This window comes from Haliotis rubra, unplaced genomic scaffold (assembly GCF_003918875.1).
Source record: "Haliotis rubra isolate DU_JTF1 unplaced genomic scaffold, ASM391887v1 Scf203, whole genome shotgun sequence".
NCBI lineage: Eukaryota > Metazoa > Mollusca > Gastropoda > Lepetellida > Haliotidae > Haliotis > Haliotis rubra.
Genome location: NW_025766037.1, coordinates 179,599 through 197,591, shown reverse-complemented (window position 1 = coordinate 197,591; position 17,993 = coordinate 179,599). Strand labels below are relative to the sequence as shown.

The window sequence follows — 17,993 nt, the reverse complement described above, 5'->3', positions numbered from 1 at the left end:
TTAATGCCGAGCGCCAGGCAGGGACCAACAAGTACCATATTTTAACGTCTTTTGGTATGACGCGGTCGGGGATCGAACCCGCGAGCTTCCGCTCTCCGGGCGGACGCTCTAACCACTACACCACGGAGGCGGTCACAAATAACAAAGAGATGTAATTAACAATTGTTTTCTGGCGAGAGTTTACAAACTGATACCATTCAACACCAAGGTATTACAGTGGTAGTACAGATTCAAAGGCATTCTACAAAAGCAGGGAATATAGCAATAAAGACAGATTGGTAATGTTCACGGCACTGTAAAAAATGGTCAAGTTTCCAAAGTAGGCTGAGTATCCAGGGTATCATCTCCAAGTTTCCAAAGTAGGCTGAGTATCCAGGGAATCATCTCTAACTTGAAATGTTATGTGAGATGGGAATCAAGAGCTATCTCCTCATTCACACCTAAGAATATTACTCCAGAAGATTCTCAAACTCCCCAGGGGCAGAATATAGACAAGCGGAAAGTCCAATAGGATTGTATTATCTTTTATCATCCATATGGTGAAACATAACCAGTGTCATATATATCATATGAGCACATGTGCACATATCACTTTTGCCTAGCAACCATTGTTTCTGTATTTCGTCGTCTGTGACGTCATTACACAATTGAACGTGACACGTGAATGAAGAGGGCAGTCACACTTGCTTACCGTGTTTTACTGCTCGAATGTACATGAATAAAATGGATAATAAAGAAATTATTACACTCGCAAGTGTGCCACTCGACTTATACGAAAATACAAAATTTCACACTCGTTGCGTATAAGTCGTATGACACACTTGCGAGTGTAATAATCTTTATGTAGTACCTTCCAGAACTATGTGTAAATATAGCACACCACTGCCGCTCATTGTCTATCCACATACACAATGTCATACACTTGGAACAAAGTTACATTATGAATGACACTACCACACCACAGTATACTAAAACGTACCCTGTGAAGCACAATAGTGCAGTGGTAAGGCGTCTGCCTATCACGCTGAAGGCCCGGGTTTGATCCCCAGTGGAGGCACCTACAGCGTGATGACAAAAGTATTCGCGACAATTCAAAATGGCGGAAGTAAACACATGACCGTATGAAAACTCTAAACAGCGATATTTCAAAAAAAAGAATTATGTCTCACCTCAGTACTTGGTCAAGTTCCCCTTGGAGCGTATGCAGGCCATAATCCGTCGTGGAATTGATTCATATAAGTTTCTAACATAGTGTAGAGTGATATTTGTCCAGACATCGTAGATGGCATCATACAGTTCGTCAGTGGTCAGGATAGTTTGTGATCGTCGCTGTAGTGTTCTTTTGATGTGTAGCCATACATTTTCAATAATATTGATATCGGGAGACTGTGCAGGCCAAGTCATGCAATTTACAGCATTGTCACGCTTGTATTCCTGAATAATTCGTGCCCGATGCACCGGAGCATTGTCATCTTGAAACCGATATGGTTTGTTGTTGAAGTGCCGAGCTATAACGGGCCAGAGGTTGTCTTCAAGTATTTCACGATACTTGACAGCATTAATATTACCATCAACACGACACAAGGTGCCAACACCGTACCAAGTTAAAGAACCCCAGATCATAACTGATAACCTGGCCTGTTTCGAGTGAATCGTGCATTCGGGACGATAGGCTTCATGCGCACTTCTCCACACGAAAACTCTTCCATTCTGACCAATAACTACCTGCAATTCATCACTGAATATCACCTGTTTCCACTGATTTTGTACTGTCCAAATTCTCCTTTCCAAACACCAGTGAAGTCGTTTCCTTCTGTTCACTTCCTTCACAACAAGGCGCTTTCTAATAACCCGACGAAAAACACCATTCCGATGCAAAACTCTTTGAATTGTTCTACTGTTTACTTGTTGATGTTGACCAACATTATAATCATGGGTAATGTCTCTTAGAATGTTAAATCTATTCTTGCGCACACTCCTCAACAAAACATGTTCACTACGAATACTCACTTTTTTCGGCCTACCAATTCGTCGGCTGTTTTCAACATTACCACGATTCAAATATTTTTTCCAAACATACCGAATTGTTGATTCAGGTACACCTAATAATTTCACAATGTCAGAAGTTTTCTTTCCATTCCGTTTCAAATCCACAATTAGTTCTTTCGTACTGATGTTGAGTTCCTTTGATTTTCGGCCCATTGTTTACAGCAGACGATTTCTGCATTCCAAGCAGACGACATATAACGTCATTGCACATGCGCACTAATCGTATATCAAGCTCACAAGCGACGTATCAAACATGAAAATCTGTTCAGTATTTGCGAAGCAAGAGACAAAATACGAGACGTTTCAATCAAAGCCGAACGGTCATATTTGCCAAATCGCGAATACTTTTGTCACGACGCTGTAGGCTCGGATTCCGAGGTTGGCACATGCATTTGCGTCGTATCCTTGGACAATATACTTAGATCCACATTGTCTCAGTTCACCCAGCTGTAAAATGGGTACCCGTGAGGATGTGCTGGCAATGTGAGTGCTTAGTTCATTGGCCTAACAGGCAACATGGTTGTACGATCCCCAGGGAGTTAAACAAGTATCGGAAAGTACGATAGTGTCCTATGAGCAGGGATAGTAATGTACGTAGCGCCGTGAGCAGGCAATGTGCCTGGATATGAGCGCCAAATAAGCGGACAATTACAATTACCCAGGTATTCATCTGCAGCAAACATGCCAAACACAACTATATATCTGGTTGGCGAGAGTGATGAGATACAGAGATTAATGAAAGAAATATAGAATAACCTTTATTCACGAGTTTAATATGTACCATGTTATTTGATAGCTTTCTCCTATAATGTGGTGGATGACTGAACATGTATGTCACTGTTAATAGATCTTTAGAGACGTATAAATTAGAATGAGAATGGCTGTTCAAGAGGTATTAAACTGTGTATTATATCTCTCTACATGTGGTGTTCACAGCAACAAACCAGTATACTGCACGACTGTACTCTTGTACTAGAGTTAGGCTTAATAAACATCCATGCTGTGACACCTGTGTTATCACCATGACAATCTGGGGCAGAATTCAGAGGAGCATATAGACCGACATTTAGTCTCTCAAATAAAGTTGTCTTATTTGAAAATATATATCTAAAAATATGAACAATTCTAAGATGCCTAGCGGTTAGAACCATCGAAAAAAAACAACATTATCAGACAATAAAGGTATAGTTTTTTGATGACGTAACAATTGAATGACGTTATGCCATCACTGCGCCATTCTAGTGTGCCCCCTCGTAATCGAACCATTTTACATTACGTCACAACGTAAGCGACGTCACGATGCATGTCAGTTGTCATCGCCTCGTACGGCCTCCTACAGTAAACTACTCCGCTGCATCCCGTTTCTTGGTTTGCAGTTGCTTCACCCAGCTAACATCATTGGTGGAAACATTACGTTTATGTTTTACGACGGTTAAAATGTGTCAATTCGACTCACAAGTTTTCAGCGACACGGTAATGTTCGCAATGTTTACATTCCCACAATGCAATCGTGGAATGTCGCTTGACTACTCAGCTTCATTTGGATGTACTGATCTTGCGCAAGCGTCCTCGTACTTTAACTATAATAGTTCAGGGCGAAAGTGTGTTTTATTACACAATACATGGTGGTAGAGCGAACTGTATTTCTTAAATATAATCCGAAAGTAGGCCAGGACTATTTTTTATTTCAGAGCTGAAGAAAGCCAGATTTGACAAATCAATCTAGACTTGAGCTAGTAATAAGATACACTCTAACACCCCCCACCCCCCAAATACAAAATAGCACCAAACAAAATACCCAATTAGGCAGATCGATGATCATGATGTTGATCACTGGATTGCCTGGTCCAGACTCGATTATTTACAGACCGCCGCCATATAGCTGGAATATTGCTGAGTGTGGCGTAAAACTAAACTCACTCACTCACTCACCAAACAAAATAACGCCCACACAAAACTCAAAACCAAAACATAAACCAACCCCAAAAGTAAAGTAAAATAAAGCCTTGGAGCAATCTAGGGAGGCTCTTAATTATTACATCGCTAGTCGGTCAGTGGTCAACATCTTAAAGACACAGGCTCCATTTTCAAGTTTGATAATTATTAGACAACAATTATCAAATAGTTTTGATCCCCTTTCAGGTTGAGAGGATATCTTGCTGTTAACAGCAATAAACCAACCATTGGAGCTGCAACAAGGTACAAACACTCCACTGCAGACCCTGACACGGTTGTTTTTTACTCCTTAGGGATAAATATGTCGCTGTACGGAGTTTAGGAAAATATGTGCGTTCCTTCAACATGGTGCCCAACTTTTCAGTAAATCACTGTTTACTGTAAAATATACATTGCGATCGTCAAAAATGTTGGTTGTCTTAAATCTTAAAGTCTGTGAGACCGTCTTCTAAACAGGATTTGGGAACTCGACATTAGTATATATTTTTATTTTTTTTCGTACATAATGACTCACACTTATGAACATGGCGTCAATTTCACCAAGATATTTAACATAAAGGACTGGTGATGTCTCGGAGCTAGGTTACTTTTATACACTCTGGGGTGATGTTCTGCAAATCACCAATAGCATCTTTATAGTCTCGCCGCGCTGCCGGGCTCACTACGGGGGATATTTCTCAGCTGCTTGGCATTCACCTCCTGTTCTTGGAGGTCAGGTGTGACATGACGTCATACGTACCGTCACCTTCGTCTCCAGTCACAAACACAGTTACACCCCTTTTAAACTCATTCCTCAATAACGCTGTATATGTTGCCAAACACTGATCTATGCCGTCACTCACGCTGCAGTTCCATGACATCGACCGTAACATCCCCAACACTGTCGCCGTGGTTGGAACGTCAACACTCAACTCCAACATATTTTTTACAAATTATTATTGCAGATTGTTATAATTTATAATTTTTTTATGTCGGTATGTATGTGACGGAAGGCAAAAGCAAATATACTCATGCCAATAATGGTTGTCACCCCCTTCAATTTTTTTAATTGGAGAGGGTGTGGGAGTGTGAGGTGTGTGTGTGTGTGGGGTGGGGTTTAGGGTTGGGAGGGGAGACAAACCATTATTGGCATGAGTATACAAGAAATTCCTTTTTCTGGTTGTGATCAAAGATTTTCAATATTTTAGGTGCAGGAAACTCTCATCGCTTCTGACATCATCAGTATTTGATAGTGATTCATAAAACACTTAATCATGATGTAGGACAAAAAGGGGATCTTAGGCAAACAAGAGAATGGGTTTGTTATTACTGATCAATAAATCATTCAACACCTCTATATGATATTACGAAATATTGCTAAAAGTGGCGTAAATCTACACTCAATCAGCGCCCTGTGGTCAAATGTGCAGTGGTATAGCGATTCAGACAAAGGATCAATTATTTGCGTGATGTTTTTGACAAACTGTTGGGCAAATTTATTTACTTGAAATTTGGATTAGACCAAAATCTTACATACGTTATCAAACCATTACCAGGCTTCAGTTGCAGCTGAGATACCGTTTCAAATACATCCACCATTACTTGTTTGGGTCATGTTTCAGACATGGGTGTATGGTTTCTCCTGCGCGGCAGTTTAGCTTGTTTGCTGTCACGTTTAACGCCGCATTCAGCAATACGTCAGCGTTTTCTAGAAAGTGAGTATAGTTTTACGCCGCTTTTAGCAATATTCCAGCAATATCACGGCGGAGGGATACCAGAAATGGGCTTCACACATTGTACCCATGTGGGGATTCGATCCCAGGTCTTCGGCGTGACGAGCGAACGCTTTAACCACTAGGCTACCCCACCGTCCGTTCTAGAAAGTACAATATACAAGGTCACTGAAGAACGTAAAACGTACATAGTTATCAGGTCGGTAGTCGAGGAGTAATGCTTTAACGGCTCCGTAGCCAGCTGACAGTGACGATTCAAGGTTGCTGATACAGTTGACGTCGCTGGCGTCTCCGCTATGTGTGCGTGCGGCGTGATGTCAAGGAGGCATGCTGGAAGCTGACAAAGGTATTTCTCTAGCTGAAGCAAGTGGAAAACTATTCGTGGTTATTTGTCAGCGGCGATACTCAGACACCATCCTGCAAGAAAAACGAGATTCCCATGTTCCTCTGACAGATGCACATATGCCACTCGTCTCTTTCCGTCACCACTCGCGACAACTCGTGACGCGTCGGATCAGTCACGAGCTAAGCGTTTTCCCGAATGGTGACCTTGACCTACAGAACGACGCAGAAATGTTTCGTTTCATGGGAAACGTAATGCTCCGGACTTTCCCGAATGGTGACGGATGAAACCGACAGCGATTATAAAAGCATGTAATGAGTACGAACAGAATACTCGGTTTGCACTCTTGTCTCACGCTGAGCATCAGTGAGTGGTTATAAATCTAATGTGAAGACAAGGACTATCACGGATATATAAGTGGTGTATAAAAACATGATTATTATTTCGTACAAACCATGCACAACGTGGTAATAAGTCACTCCATGACAGCGCCGGTAGATAACCTACATTATTTACCACCAACAGTAATAGGGACATTCTCCTTGACACCAGGGAGAATAGAAGACGTGCTGTATAGATTATCCCTGTTCACACCGACCCCGGAACGTGGTCCTAAGACGGACAGAGTTGCGTCCCTTACAATGTCAGGATCACACAAATATACGCTACTGCCCAAATTATTAATATTGGAACAGACTGAGACACTAAGACTGGGTACCTCTCAGCTGATTTTATCATGATTGCATTTCAATTGGAAATATCATTGTTCAGTGATATTATATCCAAACATAATCTGTATGACGCTTAGGCAGCACTTCAGGCATCTTCAGCAACCCATGCTTGTCGTAAGAGGCGACTAACGGGATCGGGTGGTCAGGCTCGCTGGCTTGGTTGACACATGTCATCGGTTCCCAATTGCGCAGACCAATGCTCATGCTGTTGATCACTGGATTGTCTGGTCCAGACTCGATTATTTACAGACCGCCGTCATATAGCTGGAAGATTGCTGAGTGCGGCGTAAAACTAAACTCACTCACTCACTCACTCCCAGCAATAGCGCAGCGGGGGACGCCATGATCCACTATTTTGTCGGAGAGTATACCACTGAAAATGATTGTGAGCAAATGCTAACTGATCAGTGTACCCAATGAAAACTCAGTGAATTAGCAAAAATAATCACCACTTCTATATCCCATCTTATTCACCTTTTGTCTCTGTGTATGAAAACTAAACTAAAAGGTGAGCGTATGAGGCATTTACCTTCCAGGTAAGTCTAAAAGCGACAAAGATAACAAATATCCCGTTATCTGCTAAAACAGCTTCCATTGGGCGTAAACAGTAAAACATGTTGAAAATTATCTGAAATGAATCCACGTGTTTGCAATATGGGAAAGCTTATTCTGCCCTTCTGGTAGCAGTGCCATCCGCAGAAGTTGCATAGCAAAGGTGACTGGTTGTCTAACGCCCAAGAAGGACGGTTGGAAGTCTGTCTCACAGTCCCTGAACCACATTATTTTCCTTACGGCCAAGCCCTATCTGCAGTGCTAAAGCCCTAAATAAAGCAAGTCTAGACTGAATCTCTGCTCTCCCGGGGGGTCCTTTTCAATTTAAATGGGCTTGTTTGTTACTCTCAAAATTATATATATTCAGAGACTAAGTGTTAGTCTAGACCGTTGGGTAACTTAATGGTTAAAACGGCAGCGCGCCACGCTGATGACCCGGGTTTGATTCCCCACATGGGTAAACCTAACGAAGTCTGTTTCTGGTGTCCCCGACGTGATATTGCTGGAATATTGCTAAAATCGGCGTAAAATTAAACTCACTCACTCAGACAACATAAATGTTTCTTGTGACTTAAGAGATGGGAGAGATTATCTGAGATTGTACAAGACTATCCGGGACATCACGGATCGCTCTTTATAGATATCAAGGGATAACATCGGTTGGGGGGTGTAGCGTTACAGAGAGCCCATGGTTAAAAGGTATAGCCCGTCCCACAGTCCTTGACGGTCTATTTCTGTGCAGGACGGTCTATTAAATATATAAGGCCGTCCTTCGGTTGGGGGAAATGTTTGAACAAAAATATACTTAACTTGGTTTGACCTTCGTCTCAGCAATTATGATCTTTCTCGTTTTCGTTTCAACATGTGTTGATTTTTTTTATTGTTTTAGTTTCTGGGACTGTTTGTGTTTGTTCAGGACTGGTCACAGGACTGGTTCGAGGACCATGAGACGGACTACGCCACCACCTACTGTATAATTATGTATCTAGTCTGAGACAAACGGTCCCTGATCTAGTCTATACACTACAATAGTCCAGTTTCACAGAGAGGGTGAACAGCGCAGCCACGTGGAGCCAGCTCTCTCTGGACATCGGTCGTATTACACAGGGCAGGAATCCAACGCATGCAAGACGCAGCAGTGGTCAATTAGCTTCCGCGTGGGTACGTCCATTAAACAGACAGGACATCTGTACTTTCAGTTAGCTGATGGAGGAGAGTGGGGTCCAGCAACGCTGTAGTATCTCATTACACGGTAGACTGGACGCATGTTATTCCACTTACAGATGTCGGGTTGTCAGGAACCCATCCTCAAGCCAAACTTCACAGTTCGTTGAAGCAAAGGTCAATTATAATATACTCCCGGAATGGTTCAGTTGAATTCTTTAAAGGAACCCTCAAGTATGTAATAGGGTCTATCTCAAAGCTAAAATTAATACACAGTTCGCCCGAGAATGAAAGGACACATAGTCCGCTAAGTACAGTTTTATGTACAGTTGAATAATATTCTAATAAGGAACTCCCGTGTGTTAGGAAGCCCCAAGAATCTTAACCTTGAGCTGAAGCGAGGATGATCATTACATGGGTTGCTGTTGCTGAGATAATAATAATAATAATACTTTATTGCCCGACAAAGGAATTCCTTTTACAACAGTGAGGCATACAGCATGGTTAAAACAAATTAAGCAAAGAACAACGATCACCTTAAACACACAGATAAACAGGAGGAGAAGGATAACCCGTGTATACTGTAAGAGACTAGTAGTCAAATACATTTAAAATTGTGGCTGGGTCTAACATTCATTTAAAAGTCTAATGCTAACAGGTATTAAAGATGTTTGGGACCTTTTTGTGCGAACTTTAGGTACGAGGAATCTACGACCAGATGGTAAAAGTGTAAAACAAGAATGTAAATCGTGAGACGGGTCGGATAAAATTTTGTTCGCAGACATTAAAACACGATTCTCCTACATATAACAAAGGGGGTTAAAATTCATGCCGACAACTTTTGAACAGATGGTTACAACTTTTTGCAGTTTGGGAGCGAGACTGGAATGGGATGATTGTTTTATTGAATATATGTTCTGGGATCTATTACAAAATGTGTTAAAAAGCCTTACACTGTATATTCTTTAGCAAATCTTTTCAAGAATAGTAATGTAGACACTGTAAAATCTGTTGCCTTGTATCTATTTTATGTTAAAAGGATTATTATAAACACACATGAATGCACATTGTGCCCCTGACTACACTGAAATTTCCTTTTGAATGTATTTTGGGCCTACGGCCTTTTACTGGAAATAAACTCTGTCTGTCTGTCTGTTCTCGGATCTGTACGGGAGACTACTGTGATATTACTACTTACAAAACAAACACCGCTGTTACTACCATGGATACAACTACTGTATCTACCATTGCCCTCACTAATGCATCTGAAACTACCATATCACTACCATAAGTAGTCTGTCTCACAGTCCCCGAACCACATTATTTCCCTACTGCCAAGCCCTATCTGCAATGCTAAAGCCCTAAATAAAGCAAGTCTAGATTTCCTCTGAATCTCTGGTCTCCCTGGGCTCCTTTTTAATTTAAATGGGCTTGTTTGTTACTATCAGAATTATATATATTCAGAGACTAAGCGCTAGTCTATACTATAAGCATCGCCTCTAATCAGATGTTATTATAATAAAAGGATATAGTCTCTGCTCTAACACTACAAAGACTAATACTAAATGAATATGGCTTAAGGCCGTATTGATCAGCGACGTTGCAGCTGTTCTCGGGGAAAAAACATCTTTTGTTTTACACTATATTAAACAAATACCCCTCCCATCCTTTCTCCATCAACTACTACTACTACCACTACTACTGCTGCTGCTACCACTACTATTACTACTACCACTACTACTGCTACTACTTCTACCACTACTACTACCACTACTACTACTACTACTACTACTACTACAACTACTACTACTAACTACTACTACTACTACTACCATTACTATAGTATGACCAGGAATTATTGAGAATTTTAGGAATATGTTTAATTGGATTTCTAGTATAAACAACCTTGACCAGCTATCAAGTGCTTGGTTTCATTCAAGAGAGACAACTCCGTTAATCCTTTTTCATTAGTTTGTGAAGAGTTATCCCCCTTTGTTTACTTGCTAGCAGACGACATTTTCAGTGATCCACAGTATGGATGATTTAGAGAAGAGGAAGTTGATTTTAGAGTATTATAACAAGGACATCAGATCTGCTAAAGTGATTTCAAGTGGAACAGGCATCCCTTTGTCCACTGTTTATCTGGTTTTGAACAATATTGCAAATGGATATGGCATTGAGCACCAGGGAGGCGCAGGTAGGCCCAGAAAATTGACTGTCGGTGACAGGAGGCGGCTTGGTATTCTTGTTTCTAAAACAAACGAAGGAGTTTAGAAAACTTAAGGCTGGATATGATTGATAGAGGAACTGTGGCTGTCTGTAAGGAGACGATTAGATATGAGCTGCATGCAATGGGTTGGCAGAAAAGTCGAGGAATTCCATCACCGATCATGAAACCTGAACAAAAGGAGTGAAGGTTGAACTGGTGCTTACAGCATAGAAATTATAACTGGGACAATGTGATTTTATCAGATAAAAGTTTTGTGTGGCTGTTTCGTAATACACTGAAATTCTGGACCAAACAAACTGAAAAACCTTTGTATCAGCGCCCAAAGTACAGTCCGAAATTTAACGTGTGGGGTGGCATATCTGTGTTAGGGGCAACGCCCCTCTGTATTTGAAGGGAATATGAACAGTGAGCGGTACACAGATATTCTCGAGGGACATTTACTTCCATCTGCTCACGTGTTCTATGGAAATGTTTTGATTTTCCAGCAGGACAACGACCCAAAACATCGTTCAAAGCATTCACAGGCCTTCGGACCCACAATACGACATTATTAGATTGGCCAAGCTATAGCCCTGACCTAAATTCAATAGAAAATGTTTGGGGACTTATGAATGAAAGTGTCAATAAGAAAAATCTGACAAATATTGCTGAAATGAAAGAAGAGGTGGTCCGATATTGGGACAGCATGGACCACGACTTTCTAACTTCTTTGATCAGTAGTATGCCCCGCCGCATTGAAGCCTGCATTGCTGCCCATGGTGACTTGACAAAATACTGTTCACCTGCCTTTGAATCTGGAGTTATGTTCTGCTAATATTCATATTTAATACGTGAGTAATGAGTGAAAAAAATATAAATTTTTTAGAATCTTTAAATTCTCAATAATTTCTGGCTGTACTGTACCAATACTGTCACTACTACTGATACTACTTTTACCACCACTACAACCCTTTCACGACACTTCAATATATCAACTATGATATATACATACACGAGTTACAACCCTTTCAGAAAACTTCAATATATCAACTATGATATATACATACACGAGTTACAACCCTTTCAGAAAACTTCAATATATCAACTATGATATATACATACACGAGTTACAACCCTTTCAGAAAACTTCAATATATCAACTATGATATATACATACACGAGTTACAACCCTTTCAGAAAACTTCAATATATCAACTATGATATATACATACACGAGTTACAACCCTTTCAGAAAACTTCAATATATCAACTATGATATATACACGAGTTACAACCCTTTCAGACACTTCAATATATCAACCCTGATATATACATACACGAGTTACAACCCTTTCAATATATCAACTATGATATATACATACACGAGTTACAACCCTTTCAGGACACTTCAATATATCAACTATGATATATACATACACGAGTTACAACCCTTTCAGAAACTTCAATATATCAACTATGATATATACATACACGAGTTACAACCCTTTCAGAAAACTTCAATATATCAACTATGATATATACATACACGAGTTACAACCCTTTCAGGACACTTCAATATATCAACTATGATATATACATACACGAGTTACAACCCTTTCAGGACACTTCAATATATCAACTATGATATATACATACACGAGTTACAACCCTTTCAGGACACTTCAATATATCAACTATGATATATACATACACGAGTTACAACCCTTTCAGAAAACTTCAATATATCAACTATGATATATACATACACGAGTTACAACCCTTTCAGAAAACTTCAATATATCAACTATGATATATACATACACGAGTTACAACCCTTTCAGGAAACTTCAATATATCAACTATGATATATACATACACGAGTTACAACCCTTTCAGAAAACTTCAATATATCAACTATGATATATACATACACGAGTTACAACCCTTTCAGGACACTTCAATATATCAACTATGATATATACATACACGAGTTACAACCCTTTCAGAAAACTTCAATATATCAACTATGATATATACATACACGAGTTACAACCCTTTCAGAAAACTTCAATATATCAACTATGATATATACATACACGAGTTACAACCCTTTCAGAAAACTTCAATATATCAACTATGATATATACATACACGAGTTACAACCCTTTCAGGACACTTCAATATATCAACTATGATATATACATACACGAGTTACAACCCTTTCAGGACACTTCAATATATCAACTATGATATATACATACACGAGTTACAACCCTTTCAGGACACTTCAATATATCAACTATGATATATACATACACGAGTTACAACCCTTTCAGGACACTTCAATATATCAACTATGATATGTACGGAGTTACAACCCTTTCAGGACACTTCTATATATCAACTATGATATATACATACACGAGTTACAACCCTTTCAGGACACTTCAATATATCAACTATGATATATACATACACGAGTTACAACCCTTTCAGGACACTTCAATATATCAACTATGATATATACATACACGAGTTACAACCCTTTCAGGACACTTCAATATATCAACTATGATATATACATACACGAGTTACAACCCTTTCAGGACACTTCAATATATCAACTATGATATATACATACACGAGTTACAACCCTTTCAGGAAACTTCAATATATCAACTATGATATATACATACACGAGTTACAACCCTTTCAGAACAACTTCAGATATATCAACTATGATATATGCATACACGAGTTACAACCCTTTCAGAACACTTCAATATATCAACTATGATATATACATACACGAGTTACAACCCTTTCAGGACACTTCAATATATCAACTATGATATATACATACACGAGTTACAACCCTTTCAGAAAACTTCAATATATCAACTATGATATATACATACACGAGTTACAACCCTTTCAGGACACTTCAATATATCAACTATGATATATACATTCTATATATCACGAGTTACAACCCTTTCAGGACACTTCAATATATCAACTATGATATATACATACACGAGTTACAACCCTTTCAGGACACTTCAATATATCAACTATGATATGTACGGAGTTACAACCCTTTCAGGACACTTCAATATATCAACTATGATATATACATACACGAGTTACAACCCTTTCAGGACACTTCAATATATCAACTATGATATATACATACACGAGTTACAACCCTTTCAGAATCACTTCAATATATCAACTATGATATATACATACACGAGTTACAACCCTTTCAGGACACTTCAATATATCAACTATGATATATACATACACGAGTTACAACCCTTTCAGGACACTTCAATATATCAACTATGATATATACATACACGAGTTACAACCCTTCCAAGTCACTTCAATATATCAACTATGATATATACATACACGAGTTACAACCCTTTCAGGACACTTCAATATATCAACTATGATATATACATACACGAGTTACAACCCTTTCAGAACTCTTTATCAATATATCAACTATGACATATATCAACTATACACGAGTTACAACCCTTTCAGGACACTTCAATATATCAACTATGATATATACAAACACGAGTTACAACCCTTTCAGGACACTTCAATATATCAACTATGATATATACAAACACGAGTTACAACCCTTCCAAGTCACTGCAACAGGAGATCGACTATCATATATACGAAAATGGAGCTACCACCCCCTCCCGCCACTACAATAGAGATGAGTTACGCCCAACCAGGACGTTTCCTGTTACTGTGGGGAATGCTTGAAACATCACGCCAGTCTTGATTGAGTCTACACGTCACACAATAGCCTCCATGTTGGCAACCCGACCCGGCGTGACCTTCTAATCGCGGTCAGACCAAACACTCTCACGTGCAGGGCGGGGCGCGTTCAACCATCTGGCGAAGACAAGAGTGCGTTTCCGTGGAGAAATAGACTAACAACTGGTCTCTGAAATGAAAATATTTTACAGGAAAAAAGCTCATAGCGAAAACAATAAACATAATGAAAAGGAGCCCTGAGACTTTCTTCATTTTCAGAGTCCCTGAAGCTGTGGAAATCTAGACTTGCCACATTTTCTAGACTTGCGTGGGCTTTCTTGGATATATTTGGTTCAGGGTCTGTATGACAGACTAGTGGAGAAATAGACAAACGCTTTGTCTCGTAATTATTTCCTTTTGAACGAAATAATTCCATATAATTTCATAAGGAGCCCAAGTAAGCTGGGTCATTCTGAACCTGAAGACATTCTAGAGCTGTTTCATTGTGGGCTTTGCAGAAAGGGCTGGGCGGAAGGTAAAGATATATGGTTCAAGGACTGTGAGACAGACATGTGAAGGTTCCACATTCATAATACTTTGTGGGAATATTTATCCGGAGAGGACGTTCGCCACCGTGTCACAAATTGATTTCTCAACCGAATAGTGCTCATTAACAGGCAGATTGGACATTACTAAAATTCATTTTTCAACCTAAGCACTGTCAGACAGTAACATTGTCATAGCTATTGACTAGTTTGATTGGTGGCCTTAAATAACTATGTGTTGTTTAACGCAATCACATCACGCCATTGTACAACTCCATTATACAACTCTTATTCTATCTCTCCATCCAACAACTTATCCAACATCTCCATCCCACAACTCCGTCCTACAACTCCGTCCTACAACTCCACCCTACATCTTCATCCTACTTCTCCATCCTACATCTTCATCCTACTTCTCCATCCTACAACTCCATCCTACTTCTCCATCCTACATCTTCATCCTACTTCTCCATCCTACATCTCCATCCTACTTCTCCATCCTACAACTCCATCCTACTTCTCCATCCTACATCTCCATCCTACAACTCCATCCTACTTCTCCATCCTACTTCTCCATCCTACATCTTCATCCTACTTCTCCATCCTACATCTCCATCCTACAACTCCATCCCACAACTCCGTCCTACAACTCCACCCTACATCTTCATCCTACTTCTCCATCCTACATCTTCATCCTACATCTCCATCCTACAACTCCATCCTACTTCTCCATCCTACATCTTCATCCTACATCTCCACCCTTCACCTCCATCCTACAACTCCGTCCTACAACTCCGTCCTACAACTCCATCCTACTTCTCCACCCTACATCTTCATCCTACTTCTCCATCCTACATCTCCACCCTACATCTCCACCCTACATCTCCATCCTACTTCTCCATCCTACATCTTCATCCTACATCTCCATCCTACTTCTCCATCCTACATCTTCATCCTACATCTCCACCCTACATCTCCATCCTACAACTCCGTCCTACAACTCCGTCCTACAACTCCATTATACAACTCCATCCTACATCTTCATCCGACATCTCCATCCGACATCTCCATCCTACATCTCCATCCTACATCTCCACCCTACAACTCCATCCTACAATTCCATCCTACGTCTCCATCCTACGACTCCATCCTACAACTCCATCCTACATCTCCATCCTAGAACTCTAGTATACAACTCTATCATCCTACAACTCCAACCAGTAACTCCATTCCACACCTCCATCCAGGTACTAAATGCAGTAATTCTAAATGGTCCGAGCGGTTTATCCACAGCTTTACATTTCACTAGATACACAAACAGGGTGAAGGTTGCATTTTCTGCAAACTTTAGCTGCCTGAAATAACCGCCTCACGTGACCATTCGCAACTGTATAAATACGCAGTCTTTCTACGTCACAAAGTAAACATGCGCGGTATTTGACGCAGATAGGCCAGGCGTAGTAAACAGATGATCATGAAACGAATGCAAATATATTCAGGGTAGAGAACGTCTCTGGTCTTTACACTAATGACGCCCGAGGTTACTGGGTGCATATCCAATGGTGATAACGGAGGTCATGCTAGACTAACGCTCAGTCTCTGAATATATAGAATTTCCTTTTAAATTGAAAAATAACGAGAAGAGAGATTCAAAACTTGAGGGAATCTAGACTTGAGGGAATCTAGACTTCTAGCTCGACTTATAACATTGCAGGGAGGGCTGGGAGGAGGGTTAATAATTCGGTCAAGGGACTGTGAGACAGACACGCCGAGACTGGAACCAGTCTCTGCTATATCTTGATAACGATAACGATGCATCCTTGACGTGTTGGGGGCGGTGGGGTAGCCTAGTGGTTAAAGCGTTCGCTTGTCATGCCGAAAACCCGGGTTCGATTCCCCACATGGGTACAATATGTGAAGCCCATTGCTAAAAGCGGCTTAAAACTAAACTCACTCACTCACTCGACGTTTTGGATAATACGTCATATACAGTAATATTCAGACTGACGCACAGTATTACCGTTCCACCCATCCCTTACTGTAATTCAAAGTACTGAATGAGCAAGTCTAGATTTTCCTCAGGTTCTGAACCTCCCACTTACGTTTAAATGGAATTCAAAATTATATATTTTCACAGACCAAGTATTTGTCTTATTTTGTAATCGTTTAATGTTCCATTACATGTAAAACAGTCTTATTGTATTTAACGAACGTGCTGAAATATTGCACTGATTCAATACTTTGCTGTTTTCAGTGAGATCTTTTCTGTTTGATTAATTTTTGCACGTCTTGTTAAATTTTTTAATAAAAGCATTAAAAGTCTTTTTAATTTTTTAAAATTGATCACGTTATACGGTGAACTTGTTTTACCCGGGATCCATACCAGTTATTTACGAAGGAGAGTAGACTAACGCTTACGTTTAAACGGAATTCTTTTAAATGGAATTCTTTGCGTCTATCTAAATTATATATTTCCACAGACCAAGCATTTGTCTTATTTAGTAATCGTTTAATGTTCCATTTGTAGCCTTAAAACAGCATTTCTTTTGTTATTGTATTCAATGAACGTGATGAAATATTGCCCTGATTCAATACTTATTGTTTTTAATGAGGTCTTTTCTATTTGATTAATTCTTGCACATCTTGTTCTGAATTTGATTAAAGCATTAAAAGTCTCTTTTTAAAATTGATCACGTTTAATACTGTGAACTTATTTGTTTTACCCGGTAGCCATAGCAGTTATTTACGACGGAGAGAAGACCAATGCTTTGTCTCTGAATATATATATTTAATTTTTATAGAAACAAATAATTCCTTTTAAACTGAAAAGGAACCCAGTGATATGGGAGAAGCAAATTAAATATTCAGATTCAGAGTGAATCTGGACTTGATTCATTGGGGGCTTTAGCATTGCAGAAACAACTGGGCAGTGTGGAAAATATTCCGGTT

General features: G+C 39.7%; 1 long non-coding RNA gene across 1 annotated transcript; it reads right to left on the bottom strand.

Moving 5' to 3' along the window:
- Positions 1–2,243: 2,243 nt before the first annotated feature.
- On the bottom strand, positions 2,244–17,005 carry LOC124275802. Its single transcript, XR_006898356.1, has 4 exons — positions 16,995–17,005; positions 16,336–16,337; positions 11,656–11,663; positions 2,244–2,414 (listed from the first exon to the last, which is right to left on the bottom strand). It is a non-coding gene; the product is annotated as an uncharacterized LOC124275802 (long non-coding RNA).
- Between the last annotated feature and the right edge of the window lie 988 nt (positions 17,006–17,993).